General features: G+C 37.9%; 2 non-coding genes across 2 annotated transcripts; one reads left to right on the top strand and one right to left on the bottom strand.

The window, feature by feature from the left end:
- Nucleotides 1-1,558: 1,558 nt before the first annotated feature.
- On the top strand, nt 1,559-1,666 carry LOC130984817 (small nucleolar RNA R71). The gene has a single exon (XR_009088724.1). It is a non-coding gene; the product is annotated as a small nucleolar RNA R71 (small nucleolar RNA).
- Nucleotides 1,667-9,178: 7,512 nt separating this feature from the next.
- LOC130984396 (small nucleolar RNA R71) lies at nt 9,179-9,282 on the bottom strand. The gene has a single exon (XR_009088334.1). It is a non-coding gene; the product is annotated as a small nucleolar RNA R71 (small nucleolar RNA).
- Between the last annotated feature and the right edge of the window lie 4,069 nt (nt 9,283-13,351).

Below are 13,351 nucleotides of genomic sequence, written 5' to 3'. Positions count from 1 at the left end.
GTTTGACTGTGGGGGCTCTGGTTGGCTCTGTTTTGAGAGAAGCTCTTCATGCTTCCTCTCCATTGTGACAGAGGGATATCCTTGAGCCTTAAATACAAAGGATTCTTCATTCACTTGAATGATCAGTTCGCCTCTATCAACATCAATCACAGCCTTTGCTGTGGCTAGGAAGGGTCTGCCAAGGATGATGGTTTCATCCATGCACTTCCCAGTCTCTAGGACTATGAAATCAGCAGGGATGTAATGGTCTTCAATCTTCACCAAAACATCCTCTACAAGTCCATGAGCTTGTTTTCTTGAGTTGTCTGCCATCTCTAATGAGATTCTTGCAGCTTGCACCTCAAAGATCCCTAGCTTCTCCATTACAGAGAGAGGCATGAGGTTTACACTTGACCCTAAGTCACACAGAGCCTTCTTGAAGGTCATGGTGCCTATGGTACAAGGTATTGAAAACTTCTCAGGATCATGTCTCTTTTGAGGTAATTTCTGCCTAGACAAGTCATCCAGTTCTTTGGTGAGCAAAGGAGGTTCATTCTCCCAAGTCTCATTTCCAAATAACTTGTCATTTAGCTTCTTCAAGGTATTTAGCAACTTGTTCTTCAGTGACATACTCATCCTCTTCAGAGGAAGAATACTCATTAGAGCTCATGAAAGGCAGAAGTAAGTCCAATAGAATCTCTATGGTCTCATTTTGAGCCTCAGATTCCCATGGTTCCTCATTAGGGAACTCATTGGAGGTCAGTGCACGCCCATTGAGGTCTTCCTCAGTGGCGTTCACTTCCTCTCCTTCCTCTCCAAATTTGGCCATGTTGATGGCCTTGCACTCTCCTTTTTGATTTTCTTCTGTGTTGCTTGGGAGAGTACTAGGAGGGAGTTCAGTAACTTCTTGCTCAGCTGTCCCACTTGTGCCTCCAATTCCTAATGGAGGACCTGTTTCAGTCATGAAACTTTGAGTGGTTTTGATTAGATCAGAGACCATGGTTGCTAAGTCAGAGGGGTTCTGCTTAGAATTCTCTGTCTGTTGCTGAGAAGATGGAAAAGGCTTGCCATTGCTAAACCTGTTTCTCCACCATTATTGTTATTGAAACCTTGTGAGGTCTCTCTTGATCTTCCATGAGAAATTTGGATGATTTCTCCATGAAGAATTATAGGTGTTTCCATAGGGTTCTCCTAGGTAATTCACCCTCTCCATTGAAGGGTTCTCAGGATCATAAGCTTCTTCTTCAGATGAAGCATCCTTAGTACTGCTTGGTGCATTTTGCATTCCAGACAGACTTTGAGAAATCAAATTGACTTGTTGAGTCAATATCTTGTTCTGAGCCAGAATGGCATTCAGAGCATCAATCTCAATAACTCCTTTCTTCTGATTTGTCCCTTTGTTCACAGGATTCCTTTCAGAAGGGTACATGAATTGGTTATTTGCAACCATTTCAATAAGCTCTTGAGCTTCTGTAGGCGTCTTCTTCAAATGAAGAGATCCTCCAGCAGAGCTATCCCAAGACATCTTGGATAGTTCAGAGAGACCATCATAGAAAATACCTATGATGCTCCGTTCAGAAAGCATGTCAGAAGGACATTTTCTGATCAATTGTTTGTATCTTTCCCAAGCTTCATAGAGGGATTCTCCATCCTTCTGTCTGAAGGTTTGGACTTCCACTCTAAGCTTACTCAATTTTTGAGGTGGAAAGAACTTTGACAAGAAGGCATTGACTAGCTTTTCCCTGAGTCCAGGCTTTCTTTAGGTGAGTCCAACCATGTCCTAGCTCTGTCTCTTACAGCAAAAGGGAATAGCATAAGTCTGTAGACTCAGGGTCAACCCCATTAGTCTTGACAGTGTCACAGATTTGCAAGAATTCAGCTAAAAACTGATGAGGATCTTCCAATGGAAGTCCATGAAACTTGTAATTCTGTTGCATTAGAGAAACTAATTGAGGCTTAAGCTCAAAGTTGTTTGCTCCAATGGCAGGGATAGAGATGCTTCTCCCATAGAAGTCGGGAGTAGGTGCAGTAAAGTCACCCAGCACCTTCCTTGCATTGTTGGCATTGTTGTTGTTTTCGGCTGCCATGTCTTCTTCTTTGAAGATTTCTGTTAGGTCCTCTACAGAGAGTTGTGCCTTAGCTTCTCTTAGCTTTCGCTTTAAGGTCCTTTCAGGCTCAGGGTCAGCTTCAACAAGAATGCTTTTGTCTTTGTTCCTGCTCATATGAAAGAGAAGAGAACAAGAAAATATGGAATCCTCTATGTCACAGTATAGAGATTCCTTGAGGTGTCAGAGGAAAAGAAAAGTAGAAGACAGAAGTAGAAAATTCGAACTTATTAAAGAAGATGGAGTTCAAATTTTGCATTAAGGAGTAGTGTTAGTCCACAAATAGAAGGATGTGAGAAGAAGGGAAGTAATTTTCGAAAATTAAGTAAAAGATTTTGAAAACATTTTGAAAAACATTACTTGATTTTCGAAAATAAAAGTGGGAAAGAAGTAAAGTGATTTTTGAAAAAAGATTTTTGAAATTAGAAATTAAAGATTTGATTGAAAACTATATTTTGAAAAAGATGGTTAAGAAGATATGATTGATTTTTAAAAAATGTGATTGAGAAGATATGATTTGAAAAACATTTTAAAAGATTTGATTTTGAAAATTAATAACTTGGCTATCAAGAAAAAGATATGATCCAAACATTAAATCTTTCTCAACAGAAAAGGCAACATACTTGATTTGTTGAATCAAATCATTAATTGATAGCAAGTATCTTTGAAAAAGGAAAGAAATTGATTTTGAAAACATTTGATTGAAAAGATATGATTTGAAAAAGATTTGATTTTGAAAAACTTTGAAAACTTGAAAAAAATTGATTTGAAACAAAATCTTCCTCTTGTGCCATCCTGGCGTTAAACGCCCAGAATGGTGCACATTCTGGCGTTTAACGCCCAAAACTATACCTTTTTAGGCGTTAACGCCCAACCAGGTACCCTGGCTGGCGTTTAAACGCCGGTCTGTCCTTCTTCACTGGGCGTTTTGAACGCCCAGCTTTTTCTGTGCAATTCCTCTGCTGTATGTTCTGAATCTTCAATTCCCTGTATTATTGACTTGAGAAGACACAAATTAAAAATATTTTTGGATTTTAATAATCAAATGCAACTAAAATCAAATAACAAGCATGCAAGACACCAAATTAGCAGTTGTATACTACTGACACTATAAGAATGCAAATGAGACACATAAACACTCAAGTCAAGAGAATTCAAAGATCAGAGTAGGAAATAATCAAGAATTACTTGAAGAGCCTTAAGACACATGAATGAATGAATGCAATTGACACCAAACTTAAGATGAGACACTAGACTCAAACAAGAAACATAAAATATTTTTGGTTTTTTATGGTTTTGTAATTTTTTTTTTTGTGTTTTTCAAAAATTAGAAAAGAAAATAAAGGTATCAAAATTCTTAATGAGAATTCCAGGAATCATGCAATGTTAGTCTAAAGCTTTAGTCTAAAGGAATTAGACATAGCTAGCTAAGCTTCAGCAGGATATTGCATTCAAGAGCTAAATTGATGATGATCAATCAGCTTTGGTGATGATAAGAACATCACCTTGAAACACTAGAATTCATTCTTAAGAACTCTGAAGAAAAATACCTAATCTAAGCAACAAGATGAACCGTCAGTTGTCCATACACAAAACAATCCCCGGCAACGGCGCCAAAAACTTGGTGCGCGAAATTGTGAACAATACTTTTCACAACTCTCATAATCCCCGGTCATGAACTCCAAAAACTTGGTAGCTCATTCCATGGCATTACACAACCTTCGCACAACTAACCAGCAAGTGCACTGGGTCGTCCAAGTAATAAACCTTACGCGAGTAAGGGCGATCCCACGGAGATTGTTAGTATGAAGCAAGCTATGGTCATCTTGTAAATCTTAGTCAGGCAGACTCAAATGGATATGGGATGAACGAAAATAACATAAAAGATAAAGATAGAGATACTTATGTAATTCATGGTAGGAACTTTAGATAAGCGCATGAAGATGCCTTCCCTTCCGTCTCTCTGCTTTTCCTACTGTCTTCATCCAATCTTCTTATTCCTTTCCATGGCAAGCTCGTGTAGGGTTTCACGTGTCATTGGCTACCTCCCATCCTCTCAGTGAAAACGATTGCATATGCTCTGTCACAGCACGCGGAATTCAGCTGTCGGTTCTCGGTCAGGCCGGAATAGAATCCATTGATTCTTTTTGCGTCTGTCACTAACGCCCCGCCTGCTAGGAGTTTGAAGCACGTCACAGTCATTCAATCATTGAATCCTACTCAGAATACCACAGACAAGGTTTAGACCTTCCGGATTCTCTTGAATGCTGCCATCAGTTCTCGCCTAGACCACGAAGACTCTGATCTCACGGAATGGTTGGCTCGTTTGTCAGGCGAGCACTCGGTTGTCAGGCGATCAACCATGCATCGTGCAATCAGGAATCCAAGAGATATTCACTAGAGCCTTGGTTGCTTGTAGAACAAAAGTGGTTGTCAGTCACCTTGTTCATAAGTGAGAATGATGATGAGTGTCACGGATCATCACATTCATCAAGTTGAAGAACAAGTGATATCTTAGAACAAGAACAAGCGGAATTGAATAGAAGAACAATAGTAATTGCATTAATACTCGAGGTACAGCAGAGCTCCACACCTTAATCTATGGTGTGTAGAAACTCCACCGTTGAAAATACATAAGAACAAGGTCTAGGCATGGCCGTGAGGCCAGCCTCCCAATGATCTAAGAACTAGATGTCCCCAGATGATCAAAGGATCTAAAATAATCCCAAGATGATCAAATACAATAGAAAAAGGTCCTACTTATAGAAAACTAGTAGCGTAGGGTGTACAGAGATGAGTAAATGACATAAAAATCCACTTCCGGGCCCATTTGGTGTGTGCTTGGGCTGAGCAATGAAGCATTTTCGTGCAAAGACTCTTCTTGGAGTTAAACGCCAGCTTTTATGCCAGTTTGGGCGTTTAACTCCCATTTGGGTGCCAGTTCCAGCGTTTAACGCTGGGATTCCTGAGGGTGACTTTGAACGCCGGTTTGGGCCATCAAATCTTGGGCAAAGTATGGACTATCATATATTGCTGAAAAGCCCAGGATGTCTACTTTCCAACGCCGTTGAGAGCGCGCCAATTGGGCTTCTGTGGCTCCAGAAAATCCACTTCGAGTGCAGGGAGGTCAGAATCCAACAGCATCTGCAGTCCTTTTTAGTCTCTGAATCAGATTTTTGCTCAGGTCCCTCAATTTCAGCCAGAAAATACCTGAAATCACAGAAAAACACACAAACTCATAGTAAAGTCCAGAAAAGTGATTTTTTACTAAAAACTAATAAAAAGTATACTAGAAACTAACTAAAACTACTAAAAACATACTAAAAACAATGCCAAAAAGGGTACAAATTATCCGCTCATCAGCGTTCCTGATTAGCGGATAATTTATACGCTTTTTGGCATTGTTTCTAGCTAGTTTTTAGTATGATCTAGTTACTTTCAGGGATATTTTCATTAGTTTTTATGCTAAATTCATATTTCTGGACTTTACTATGAGTTTGTGTGTTTTTCTATGATTTCAGGTATTTTCTGGCTGAAATTGAGGGACCTGAGCAAAACTCTGATAGAAGGCTGACAAAGGACTGCTGATGCTGTTGGAATCTGACCTCCCTGCACTCGAAATAGATTTTCTGGAGCTACAAAACTCCAAATAGCGCGCTCTCAACGGAGTTGGAAAGTAGACATCCAGAGCTTTCTAGGAATATATAATAGTCCATACTTTATTCGTAATTAGATGATGTAAACTGGCGCACAACGCCAGTTTCATGCTGCATTCTGGAGTCAAACGCCAGAAAGACGTCACGAACCAGAGTTGAACGCCCAAAACACGTTACAACTTGGCGTTCAACTCCAAGAGAAGCCTCAGCTCGTGGATAGATCAAGCTCAGCCCAAGCACACACCAAGTGGGCCCCGGAAGTGAATTTATGCATCAATTTCTTACTTATGTAAACCCTAGTAGCTAGTTTAGTATAAATAGAACTTTTTACTAGTTTATTAGTCGTCTTTGACTATCTAGTCTTTTGACCACTTATCGGGTCCTTCTCCTTTATTTTTTGAATTCACATCATACTTTGGGGGCTGGCCATTCGGCCATGCCTGGACCTTCATCACTTATGTATTTTCAACGGTGGAGTTTCTACACACCATAGATTAAGGGTGTGGAGCTCTGCTGTACCTCGAGTTTTAATGCAATTACTACTATTTTCTATTCAATTCGACTTATTCTTATTCTAAGATATTTGTTGCACTTCAACATGATGAATGTGATGATCCGTGACACTCATCATCATTCTCACCTATGAACGCGTGACTGACAACCACTTCCGTTCTACCTTAGACCGGACGCACATCTCTTGGATTCCTTAATCAGAATCTTCGTGGTATAAGCTAGAAATGATGGCGGCATTCATGGGAATCCGGAACGTCTAACCTTGTCTGTGGTATTCCGAGTAGGATTCCGGAATTGAATGACTGTGACGAGCTTCAAACTCGCGATTGCTGGGCGTGATGACAAACGCAAAAGAATCAAGGAATTCTATTCCAACATGATCGAGAACCGACAGATGATTAGCCGTGCTGTGACAGAGCATTTGGACCATTTTCACTGAGAGGATGGGATGTAGCCATTGACATCGGTGATGCCCTACATACAGCTTGCCATAGAAAGGAGTGACATGGATAAAAGCAGTAGGAAAGCAGAGATTCGGAAGGAACACAGCACCTCCATACACTTATCTGAAATTTTCATCATTGAATTACATGAGTAACTCTATCTTTATTTTATGTTTAATTTATTATTATTATTCAAAAATCCAATAATCTCTTAATATAGTTGAATCCGCCTGACTGGGATTTACAAGATGACCATAGCTTGCTTCATACCAAAAATCTCTGTGGGATCGACCGTTACTCACGTAAGGTATTACTTGGACGACCCAGTACACTTGCTGGTTAGTTGTGTGGAGTTGTGACAAAGTGTGATTTATGTTTGAGAGCACCAAGTCTTTGGAGCCATTGTTGATGATCACAATTTCGTCCACCAAGTTTTTGGCGCCATTGCCAGGGATTGTTCGAGTTTGGACAACTAACGGTTCATCTTGTTGCTCAGATTAGGTAATTTTCTTTTCAAAAAAAAAGTTTTCAAAAATTTTTCAAAATTTTTCTTTGTTTTCGTTTTTCCCAAAAATTATTTTCGAAAAAAAAAATCATAAAATCATAAAAATAAAAAATATTTTGTGTTTCTTGTATGAGTTTTGAGTCAATTTTTAAGTTTGGTGTCAATTGAATGCTTTAAAAATCTCTTGCATTTTTCAAAAATTCATGCATTCATAGTGTTCTTCATGATCTTCAAGTTGTTCTTGGTAAGCCTTCTTGTTTGATCTTGATGTTTTCTTGTTTTGTATTTTTTGTTGTTTTTCATATGCATTTTTTGTTTGTTAGAGTCCAAGCATTAAAGAATTCTAAGTTTGGTGTCTTGCATGTTTTCTTTGCATAAAAAATTTTTCAAAAATATGTTCTTGATGTTCATCATGATCTTCAAAGTGTTCTTGGTATTCATCTTGACATTCATATTTTGGGTCATTTTCATGTTTTTCTCTCTCATCATTAAATTCAAAAAAAAAATATCTTTTCCTTTTTTTTCTCATAATTTTCAAAACTTTGAGTTGACTTAGTCAAAAATTTTTAAAACTTAGCTATTTCTTACAAGTCAAGTCAAATTTTCAATTTTAAAAATCTTATCTTTTCAAAACTTTTTCAAAAATCAAATCTTTTTCATTTTTCTTATTAATTTTCGAAATTTTCTTTTTAAAAATGTTTTTCAAAAATTTTTTTCTTAATTTTATCTTTATTTTCGAAAATTATGCTAACAATTAATGTGATTGGTTCAAAAATTTGAAGTTGTTACTTTCTTGTTAAGAAAGGTTCAATCTTTAAATTCTAGAATCTTATCTTTTAGTTTCTTGTTAGTTAAGTAATTAATTTTAATTTTAAAAATTAAATCTTTTTCAACCATATCTTTTCTATCATATCTTTTTATCATATCTTTTATATCATATCTTTTTCAAAAATTTTATCTTTTTCAAAAAAACTTTAATTTCAAAAATATCTTCTTATCTTCTTATCTTTTCAAATTTGATTTTAATATCTCTTTCAACTAACTAATTAACATTTTGTTTGTTTCTTATCTTTTTCAAAACCACCTAACTACTTTTCCCTCTCTAATTTTCGAAAATATCTCATCCCTTTTTCAAAATTCTTTTTAAATTAACTAATTGTTTTAAATTTTAATTTTAATTCTATCTCATCTTTAATTTTCGAAAATCATTAACTCCTTTTCAAAATTAATTATCAAATTCTCTCTCTCATCTTCTTCTATTTATTTATTCATTTACTAACACTTCTCTTCACCTCTCTTCATCTCCAATCACTGCCTCTATTCTTACCCTTGTGTTTGGATTCTCCTTTCTTTATTCTTTTCTTCTTCTACTAATAATAAGGATCATCTTTACTGTGACATAGAGGATTCCTCTTCTTTTTCTATTCTCTTCTCTTTCATATGAGCAGGAACAAGGAAAAAAGAACTCTTGTTGAAGCTGATCCTGAACCTGAAAGGACTCTGAAGAGGAAACTAAGAGAAGCTAAATTACAACAATCCAGATGCAACCTTTCTGAAATTTTCAAACAAGAGAAGGAGATGGAAGCCGAACCCAATAATAATAATGCAAGGAGGATGCTTGGTGATTTCACTAAACCAACATCCAAGTTTGATGGAAGAAGCATCTCAATTCCTACCATTTGAGCAAACAATTTTGAGCTGAAACCTCAATTAGTTGCTCTAATGCAACAGAACTGCAAGTTTTATGGACTTCTATCTGAAGATCCTTACCAGTTTTTAACTGAGTTCTTACAGATTTGTGAGACAATAAAGACGAATGAAGTAGATCCTGAAGTCTACAGGCTCATGCTTTTCCCTTTTGTTGTAAGAGACAGAGCTAGAACATGGTTGGACTCACAACCTAAAGATAGCCTGGACTCCTGGGATAAGCTGGTCACAGCCTTCTTGGATAAATTCTTTCTTCTTCAAAAGCTAAGAAAGCTTAGAGTGGATGTTCAGACCTTCAAGCAAAAAGATGGTGAATCCCTCTATGAAGCTTGGGAAAGATACAAGCAGATGACCAAAAAGTGTCCTTCTGACATGTTTTCAGAGTGGACTATATTAGATATATTCTATTATGGTCTATCTGAGTTTTCCAAGATGTCATTGGACCACTCTGCAGGTGGATCCATTCACCTAAAGAAAACGCCTGCAGAAGCTCAGGAACTTATTGACATGGTTGCAAATAACCAATTCATGTACACTTCTGAGAGGAATTCCGTGAATAATGGGATGCCTCAGAGGAAGGGAGTTCTTTAAATTGATACTCTGAATGCCATATTGGCTCAGAATAAAGTGTTAACTCAGCAAGTGAACATGATTTCTCAAAGTCTGAAAGGATGGCAAAATGCATCCAACAGTACTAAAGAGGCATCTTCTGAAGAAGAAGCTTATGATCCTGAGAACCCTGCAATGGCAGAGGTAAATTACATGGGTGAACCTTATAGAAACACCTATAATTCATCATGGAGAAATCATCCAAATTTCTCATGGAAGGATCAACAAAAGCCTCAACAAGGCTTTAATAATGGTGGAAGAAATAGGCTCAACAATATCAAGCCTTATCCATCATCTTCTCAGCAACAGACAGAGAATTATGAACAGAATACCTCTAACTTAGCGAATTTAGTCTCTAATCTATCTAAGGCCACTTTAAGTTTCATGAATGAAACAATATCCTCCATTAGAAATCTGGAGGCACAAGTAGGCCAGCTAAGTAAGAAAATCACTGAAACTCCTCCTAGTACTCTCCCAAGCAATACAGAAGAGAATCCAAAAAGAGAGTGCAAGGTCATTGATATAATCAATATGGCCGAATGCAAGGAGGAGGGAGAGGACGCGAATCCCAATGAGGAAGATCTCATGGGACATCTTTCAAGCAGGAAGGAGTTCCCTATTGAGGATCCAAAGGAATCTGGGGCTCATATAGAGACCATAGAGATTCCATTAAATCTCTTTTTGCCGTTCATGAGCTCTGAAGATTATTCTTCCTTTGAAGAGGATGAAGATGTAACTGGAGAGCAAGTTGCTCAATATCTAGGAGCCATCATGAAGCTGAATGCCAAGTTATTTGGTAATGAGACTTAGGAAGGTGAACCTCCCTTGCTCATTAGTGAACTTGATACATGGGTTCAGCAAACTTTACCTCAAAAGAAACAAGATCCTGGAAAATTCTTAATACCCTGTACCATAGGCACCATGACCTTTGAAAAAGCTCTGTGTGACCTAGGGTCAGGCATAAATTTTATGCCACTCTCTGTAATGGAGAAGCTGGGGATCATTGAGGTATAGCCTGCCTTATTCTCATTACAATTGGCAGACAAGTCAGTAAGACAAGCTTATGGATTAGTAGAGGACGTGTTGGTAAAGGTTAAAGGCCTTTACATTCCTGCTGATTTCATAATCTTAGACACTAGGAAGGAGGAGGATGAATGCATCATCCTTGGAAGACCTTTCCTAGTCACAGCAGAAGCTGTGATAGATGTTAACAGAGGAGAATTAGTCCTTCAATTGAATGGGGACTATCTTGTGTTTAAGGCACACGGCTATCCTTCTGTAACAAGGGAGAGTAAGCATGCAGAGCTTCTTTCAGTACAGAGTCAAACAGAGCCCCCATAATCAAACTCTAAGTTTGGTGTTGAGAGGCCACAACCAAACTTTAAGTTTGGTGTTGAATCCCCACAACCAAACTCTAAGCTTGGTGTTGGGACTATACAACATTGACCTGATCACCTGTGAGGATCCATGAGAGCCCACTATCAAGCTATTGACATTAAAGAAGCGCTTATTGGGAGGCAACCCAATTTTTATTTATCTAATTTTATTTTTTATTTTATTGTTCTTTTATGTTTTATTAGGTTCATGATCATGTGGAGTCACAAAAAAAAATTAAAATTTAAAACAGAATCAAAAACAGCAGAAGAAAAATACACCCTGGAGGAAGGACTTACTGGCGTCTAAACGCCAGTAAGGAGCATCTGGCTAGCGTTCAACGACAGAACAGAACATGGATCTGGCGCTGAACGCCAGAAACAAGCAACATCCCGGCGTTCAAACGCCAGGATTGCACCCTGAGGAGAGCTGGCGCTGAACGCCAGAAACAAGCATGGAACTAGCGTTCAACGCCAGAAACATGCTACACATGGGCGTTGAACGCCCAGAACATGCATCACTTCAGCGTTTAAATGCCAGAATTGCATGCAAAGGCATTTTACATGCCTAATTGGTGCAGGGATGTAAATCCTTGACACCTCAGGATCTGTGGACCCCACAGGATCCCTACCTACCATATTCTCCCCTCTTCTCAACATTCATCCTCTCTTTCTAATAAACACTCTTCCCCAAAACCCTTCACCAATCACCTCAATCTCTCTTCCCAATTACCCCCTTCACCACTCACATCTATCCATCTCTTTCCCACCCAATCCCACCCATATGGCCGAAACTTACACATCTCTCCCTCTCCTCCATATTTTCTTCTCCTTCCATTCTTTCTTCTTTGCTCGAGAGCGAGCAACATTCTAAGTTTGGTGTGGTAAAAGCATAGCTTTTTTGCTTTTCCATAACCATTGATGGCACCTAAGGCCAGAGAAACCTCAAAAAAAAAAGAAGAAGAAAAAGGAAAGACAATTGCTTCCACCTCTGAGTCATGGGAGATGGAGAGATTCATCTCAAGAGTCCATAGCTCAGTAATAGAGCATTTGACTGCACATCAAGAGAGCATGAGGAATTTCCTCATCAAGAAATCCCTGAGATACCTCAGGAGATACATGTTCCTCCACATAATTATTGGGAGCAATTAAGGATAGGAGCACCAAAATCACTAGGGATCATGCAACATAGGCAAGGAAGAGACATAAAGGAGCTCAAAAAGCATCATTGGCTCTTCAAGAAGAAAGCGTCACCATCACTAAGGTGGACTCATTCCTTGTTCTTAATTTTTTTCTGTTTTTCTGTTTTTATGCTTTATATTTGTTTATGTTTTGTGTCTCTACTTCACGATCATTAGTATTTAGTAACTATGTCTTAAGGCTATAAATAATTCCATGAATCCTTTACCTCTCTTAAATGAAAAATGTTTCTAATTCAAAAGAACAAGAAGTACATGAATTTCAAAATTATCCTTGAATTTAGTTTAATTATATTGATGTGGTGACAATACTTTTTGTTCTCTGAATGAATGCTTGAACAGTGCATATTTTTGATCTTGTTGTTTATAAATGTTAAAGTTGTTGGCTCTTGAAAGAATGATGAACAAAGAGAAATGTTATTGATGATCTGAAAAATCATGAAATTGATTCTTGAAGCAAGAAAAAGCAGTGAAAAATAAAAGCTTGCGGAAAAAATAATATTGGCGAAAAAAAAGAAAGAAAAAGAAAAAGCAAGTAGAAAAAGCCAATATCCCTTAAAACCAAAAGGCAAGGGTAAAAAGGATCCAAGGCTTTGAGCATCAATGGATAGGAGGGCCCAAGGAAATAAAATCCATGCCTAAGCGGCTAAATCAAGCTGTCCCTAACCATGTGCTTGTGGCATGCAGGTCCAAGTGAAAAGCTTGAGACTGAGTGGTTAAAGTCGTGATCCAAAGCAAAAAGAGTGTACTTAAGAGCTCTGGACACCTCTAACTGGGGACTCTAGCAAAGCTGAGTCACAATCTGAAAAGGTTCACCCAGTCATGTGTCTGTGGCATTTATGTATCCGGTGGTAATACTGGAAAACAAAGTGCTTAGAGCCACGGCCAAGACTCATAAAAGTAGCTGTGTTCAAGAATTAACATACTTAACTAGGAGAATCAATAACACTATCCGAAATTCTAAGTTCCTAGAGAAGCCAATCATTCTGAACTTCAAAGGAAAAAGTGAGATGGCAAAACTGTTCAGAAGCAAAAAGCTACAAGTCCAGCTCATCTAATTAGAATTAATATTCTTTGATATTTTGAGATTTATAGTTGCTTGGGGACAAGCAACAATTTAAGTTTGGTGTTGTGATGAGCGGATAATTTATACGCTTTTTGGCATTATTTTTAGGTAGTTTTTAGTATGATCTAGTTACTTTTAGGGATGTTTTCATTAGTTTTTATGCTAAATTCACATTTCTAGACTTTACTATGAGTTT

The sequence above is a fragment of the Arachis stenosperma genome, chromosome 5, assembly GCF_014773155.1.
Source record: "Arachis stenosperma cultivar V10309 chromosome 5, arast.V10309.gnm1.PFL2, whole genome shotgun sequence".
Lineage (NCBI taxonomy): Eukaryota > Viridiplantae > Streptophyta > Magnoliopsida > Fabales > Fabaceae > Arachis > Arachis stenosperma.
Note: the sequence above shows the minus strand (reverse complement) of the source record. Positions and strands in the feature narration are given on the sequence as shown.